Source organism: Phocoena sinus, chromosome 19, assembly GCF_008692025.1.
Source record: "Phocoena sinus isolate mPhoSin1 chromosome 19, mPhoSin1.pri, whole genome shotgun sequence".
Classification (NCBI taxonomy): domain Eukaryota; kingdom Metazoa; phylum Chordata; class Mammalia; order Artiodactyla; family Phocoenidae; genus Phocoena; species Phocoena sinus.
The window spans coordinates 10,479,805-10,486,986 of record NC_045781.1 but is presented as its reverse complement, the minus strand read 5'-3'; positions in this window follow the sequence as shown (position 1 = coordinate 10,486,986).

The window sequence follows — 7,182 nt, the reverse complement described above, 5'->3', positions numbered from 1 at the left end:
AGCTGTGAGGACAGGACTTTAGTTTTCACCCTCCGCCCAGGTAGCAGCATCACCTGGAGTAGCGCCAGGAGCACAGCTGGCATTAAGTATGCATTTGTTTTAAAGAAAGAACGCCTGGGCGTGTGTAGGTGTGTTCGCGTTTTCATGCTGTACGATGTTGTGGGACCCATTGTGTGTCTGTAACCATGTATGGGATTGTTTCTGTTTGGTTTGTTTCGTAGAGTGTGGATGTGAAAATGGTTTGTGTTTCAGATTTTGAGATATTATAAAACTTGTTAAGCACACTTCCTCCCCGCTCCTCCATCCCCACCCCGAAATTCCTCCTGCCCAGTAACTTGCCTTTCTTTCCATAAAAGGCTGAGTCTGGCTGACTTTTGCCGAAGACATATACTAGCAGGGCTGACTCATCCATTAGACACAGAAGGCAAAATGCCTAGGGCCCACAATACTTTTAGGGGCCTACAAAAATGTCTTTTAAAATCAGAAGTAAACAATTTTTGGTCAAAGAAAGTGTTTAATTCAAAGAAACTCAATTTATTATTATTACTATACCTAAACAATCGTAAAATACTATTATTTTTATTTTCTGTTTTTTTGGAAGAAGGGGTGAACAAAGGTCATAATGCAGCCCTGCACCTTAGCCAAATAAAATCAGATTTCAATCCAGCCTTCTTCCTCTCTCAACTCCCCAGTGGGACTTGTGAAAACAGCGCTGTACCCGCTGACCTTAGGTGAAACTGCGGTGAACTCTGACCTTCCCTCATGTGAGCCCTCCATGGCCCCAGTGGAGAGTGGAACATTTCTTTTCCCAGCTCTCTGGGCAGCTTGAAAGGAAGTTTGAACGTATTTTAATCTCCTAATAAAACTTTATTTCCCAGACTCTTCTAGAATAAACATTAAAAAGTTTGAGTACTTTTGTGACTGTGTGTGGAATTATGTAATATGATGCACTATTTGAGGCCTGTGAGATTATGACTTTAGTTATGAGATTGTATGTTTTTATCTGTGAGTATGACTTAAAATTTACTTGACTTCTTTGCTTTTCTTACATGTGCATTCTATGGATATTGTGAATGTGGATCACTGTGAACAGGCTTACTGAGTGAGAAACTACATGACTCCGAGATGGATATGTGGGATTTTGATTATATGAATATAGAACCCTGTGATATTATGACTGTATATGTTTGTGAGTGACTAGGCCGCCTTACTCTTCTCAACAATGAAAGAGAAATGTTGCACCTTTTTGCGGCAATAACTTTAAGATTTGGGTAAAAGGATTTGCTATTTATTTGGCAAATCATTTGGATATTTTATGTTCAGTCAGACAGATTTTTTAAGAAGAATCCAAATCAACATATCTTTTCAAATAAGACAGAATTCAGAGTCATATGCTGTATATGCAAATGGTTGCCACTTTTGTGTCCATGTTAGGCTCCCAGAGGTAAGCTTTCATTCTTCTGTGCTGTGAAGGAATTTTTAGTGTATAAGTTTGGAAAGCCCTGGACTAAAAACCGAATTATTTACACTTGGAGAGTCAGAGAAGAAGGACCAGGGAGTCATGACCTGAATTCTACGTCAAGCAACATTGTTACTTCATTTTCTGAAGAGAAAACTGTGACTCAGAGAAGACACACTTAAGACCATTCAATTTGTCCACCAGAGAGCTACTTGCCAAACTTCAAATTATAGGTAATGAATACATTGTTTTATCAATATATATATTCCAATGAAATACAAAATTATAGTACTATTTCCTACGTAAGACCTTATTGCTGTTAAAATATGGCAACTATGAATGGGAGAGTGGTCATTGTCAGTGATAATAGTTATATCTTTGGTGTTCCCATTCTTCACATTGATTATTTATTTTAAAAATAAATTTATTTATTTTATTTTATTTTTGGCTGTGTTGGGTCTTTGTTGCTGCGCGCAGGCTTTTCTCTGGTTGCGGCGAGTGGGGGCTACTCTTCATTGCAGTGTGCAGGCTTCTCATTGTGGTGGCTTCTCTTGTTGTGGAGCACAGGGTCTATGTGCATGGGCTTCAGTAGTTGTGGCACACAGGCTCAGTAGTTGTGACTCGCAGGCTCTAGAGTGCAGGCTCAGTAGTTGTGGTGCACAGGCTTAGTTCTCCGTGGCATGTGGGATCTTCCCGGACCAGGGCTCAAACCCGTGTCTCCTGCATTGGCAGGCTGATTCTTAACCACTGTGCCACCAAGGGAGCCCCTCATTGATTTTTTAAAATTATATTTCCTTCCACTTTTAATAAAATACTAAATACTTCAGTATGCATCTCCTAAAAATAAGGGTATATGTACTTCTAAATAAATTCCTAATGGAATTCCAGGACAGAGGTTATATACATTTTTTAGAATCCTTCCACAAGAGAACTTTGCAAGAACAGTTAAGTAATATAAGCAGAGAAATGGAGACCCTAGGAAAGATTCCAGAAGAAATACTAGACTCCCATATTCATAGCCACATTATTCACAGTAGCCAAAAACTGGAAGCAACCCAAGTGTTCATTGACGGCTGAACAGGAAAACAAAATGGGACATATACATATGATGGATTATATTATTTAGCCTTAAAAAGATGAAATTCTGACACATGCTATAACTTGGATGAATCTATAGGATATTATACTAAATGAAACAAGCCCATCACAAAAAGATGAATACTGTATGATTCCACTTAATATGGGGTACCTAGAGTAGTCACATATATAGAGACACAAAGTAGAGTGGTGGTTTCCAGGTCTGTGAGAAGGAGGAATGAGAAGTTATTATTTAATGGACATATTCTCAGTTTTGCAACATAAAACGGGTTCTGGAGATGGATGGTGGTGATGGTTGCATAACAGTGTGAATGTACATAACACTACTGAACTGTACACTTAAAAATGGTAAAATTAGGGCTTTCCTGGTGGCATGGTGGTTGAGAATCCGCCTGCCAATGCAGGGGACATGGGTTCAAGCCCTGGTCCGGGAAGATCCCCCATGCCATGGAGCAACTAAGCCTGTGCGCCACAACTACTGAGCCTGTGCTCTAGAGCCCACGTGCCTAGAGCCCATGCTCCACAACAAGAGGAGCCACCGCAGTAAGAAACCCGTGCACCACAACAAAGAGTAGCCCCCACTCACTGCAACTAGAGAAAAGCCCGCGTGCAGCAATGAAGACCCAATGCAGCCAAAAATAAAGAAATAAATTTATTTTAAAAAATAAATAGAAAATAAAAATGGTAAATTTTGTGTAATGTGTATTTTACCACAACTTAGAAAAATAATAATAAAACCAGAAATGCCTGAAATGAAAAACACTGTGACAGAAATGAAGAATGCTTTTGATGGGATCACCAGTAGACTGGACATGGCCAGGGAAAGAATCAATGAGCTTCAAGATAAGTCTAAACTGGAATGTAAAGAAAAAGAGTGAAAAACAGGTAAGTGGAACAGAATATTTTAAAAAAATGAGGATAAATATAAAATGTGTAACATATGTAAATGAGAACACAGGGAGAAGAGACAGAGAAAGGAGAAAAAATATTGAATTAATAGTGGCTAGGAATTTTCCACAATTAATGATAGACACAAAACCACAGATCCAGAAAGCTTAGGATAAATACCAAAAACGACACACAAGCATACCATGTTCAAGCTTCAGAAAACCAAAGACAAGGATAAAATCTTGGAAAAGAAGCTAGAGGGTGGGGATAGCAACTGACCTATGGAGATACAAGGATAAAAATTAAATCTGACTTCAGAAAACATGCAAGAAGAAAATGAAGTATTTAAAGTGTTGAAGGAGGAACTTCCCTGGTGGTCCAGTGGTTAAGACTCTGCACTCCCAGTGCAGGGGGCCTGGGTTCAATCTCTGGTGAGGGAACTAAGATCTCACAGGCCACATGGTGTGGCCAAAATAAATAATAAGGTGTTGAAGGAAAAAAACTACCAACCTAGAATCCTATATCCAGTGAAATTATCCTTCAAAAGTTAAAGAGAAATAAAGACTTCCTCAGACAAGCAAAAACTGAGGGACTTTGTTGCCAGTAAATCTGCCTTCAAGAAATGTTAAAAGAAGTTGTTTATAGAGAAATAGAATGATATAGGTCAGAAATTCAGATCTACATGAAGAAAAGAAGATCACTAGTAAAGGAATAAATGAAGACAAAATAAAATCTTTTATTTTTTCTTATTATTGATCTAATTTATATATAAAAATTATATTTATTCAAAGTAATAATAACAATAATGTGATTATGGCATACCAATAAGTGAAATGAATGACAGCATTGTTATAAGGGATGAGAAGGAGGAATTGGGAATACTCTATTATAAAGTAGCTATACTGCCTGCCATTAGGTATAATATTCAGGCTTCTGGATACAAATGTTCAGCAATATTCATAATAGCCAAAGTGGAGACAACCCAAATATGCATCAACTGATGTGGTATATCCACACAATGGAATATTATTCAATACCAAAAGAGAAATGATGTATTGATACATGCTATAACATGGACAAACCTTGAAAAAATTATGCGAATTGAAAGAAGCCAATCACAGAAAAATCACATATTATGTGATTCCATTTATATGAAACCTCTAGAATGTGTAAATCTATAGAGATAGTACATAGGTTACTGGTTGCTTGGGCCAGGAATTGTGGTTGGGGGGTGGGGTGGGAAGATAGCTAATGAGTTTGGGACTTTGAGGGGGATGAAAATGTTCTAAAGTTAGATTGTGGTGATGGATGCACAGTTCTGTAAATATATTAAAAACTATTGTACACTTTAAATGGGTGAATTGTATGGTATGTTAATAATATTACAATCAAGCTGTTTTAAAATGAAATTTATTAAATAGAAAAACAGAGGGAATCAATGAAACCAAAACCTGGTTCTTTCATAAGATCAATACAGTTGACAAACTTATCATCAGACTAAAAAGGAAAAATAGGAGAAGACACAAATTACCAGTATCAAGAATGATAGGGACTTCCCTGGTGGTGCAGTGGTTAAGACTCCGCCTGCCAGTGCAGAGGACATAGGTTCGAGCCCTGGTCTGGGAAGATCCCACATGCTGAGGAGCAACTAAGCCTGTGTGCCACAACTACTGAGCCTGTGCTCTAGAGCCCGCGAGTCACAACTACTGAGCCGGTGCACCACAACTACTGAAGCCCACATGCCTAGAGCCTGTGCTCCACAATAAGAGAAGCCACTGCAATGAGAAGCCCGTGCACCACGATGAAGAGTAGCCCTGCTTGCCTCAAATAGAGAAAGCCTGCACACAGCAACAAAGACCTGACGCAGCCAAAAATAAATAAAATAAATGAATATATTTTTTAAATGGAGTTATTACAATAGAGAGTTCACCAAATAATATGCAAATGGCTAATAGACACATAAAAGGTGGTCATTAACCACCAGAAAAATACAAATTAGAATTGCAATGAGATACCCTTACACACCCACCAGAATGGCTAAAGTTATAAAGACTGACAACACCAAATGTTGTCTGGAGCACTTATAAATCTCATATGTTTTTGGTGGAGTGTCAAATGTTGCAATTATTTTAGAAAAGGGTCTGGCATGTTCTTATGAAACTAACCCTGTTAACATTTACCATGCAGACATACCCTTACCAAGCAATTCAAGTCAAATATTTGTTTAAGTGAAAAGTAAACATATGTTCTCCCAAAGATCTGTACAAGATCGCTCAATCACTGCTTTATTTCTAATAGCCCAAACCTGGAAACAGCACAGCTGTCCATCCTAAGAGAATGGATAAACAAACTGGTTTATTCATTCAATGGGCTGCTATTCATCAGTAAAAAGGAATGAACTTCGAGTATATATACAACAACATGGATGAATCTAAGATATATTGAGTGAAAGATACATTAATCAAAAGAGTATATGCACTTTGATTCAATTTCTATGATGTTCTAAAACAGGCAGAAGTAATCTGTGGTGGAAAATGAGAGCAGTAGTTGCTTCCTGTGGAGTTGGAGTGAGGATTGATTAGAAGGGCATGAGGGAACTTTGTGGGCTGGTAGTAATGTTCTATATCCTGATAGAGATTTGGCTTATACCAATGAATGCATTAGTCAGAAATTAGTAAATGTAAAAAAAAAAAAAAAAAAAAAGAAATTAGTAAATGTTTACTTTAGATTTGTGCATTTCATTGTATGTTTTACCTCAAAAGAAAATTATTATAAGTAAATATTGAATTCTGGTTAATAATATGAATGTGGACATACACGACATACTTAGAATAGCCAAATACATTGATACAGAAGTAGAACAGCAGTTACCAGAGGTTAGGGGAGGGAAAATGGAAAGTTATTGTTTAATGGGTACAGTTTCAGTATGGGATGATGAAAAAGTTGGAGATGGGTAGTCGTTGTGGTTACACAACAGTGTGAATATACTTAACACTACTGAATGGTACACTTAAAAAGAGTAAATTTTATGTTACGTAAATTTTATCACAATTAAAAAGGGAAAATATAACTGATGTGGTTACATTAATATCAGACAATCTTAGACTTTAGAACAAGGAAAATCACTAGGGATAAAGTGAGATATTACACAATTATAGAGGACCTATTCACTTAGAAGACATATCAGTCCTAAATGTGTATGCACCTAGCAACAGAGCTCCAAGATACATGAAGCAAAAATTGAAAGGAGAAATAAACACACAATCAGAAATTGAAAGTAAAAAACACTGTTTATACTAGCACTAAAATTATGAAATATTCCTAAATAATTTATGTAGCTACTCTGCCCTCAAGGAGGTGGACCATAACTCCCCATTTCCTCAGTGTGGGCTATGTGTAGTAACTTTTTTCCAAAAAGCACAATATGGAAAGGGGGAAAAAGAATAATTTTATGATAGAGAAACCTGACAAACCCTACCTCATCTAGATGGTCAAGGTCAACATCAACAGTGATACATCCTGTTGATTGTGCATCCTTGATATGACGTGATAAAGAGGCACTTTACCTCTGTGAAAGGCTGAGAGAAAAAAGCTGCAAACCAAGGATACTCTGACAATGTTATCTTTCAGAAAGGAAGGAGAAATACAGCACACTTTCAAACAACTGCTGGATCAAAGAAGAAATTAAAAAGGAAATCAAAAAATATCTTGAAATGAATGAAAATGGAAACACAATA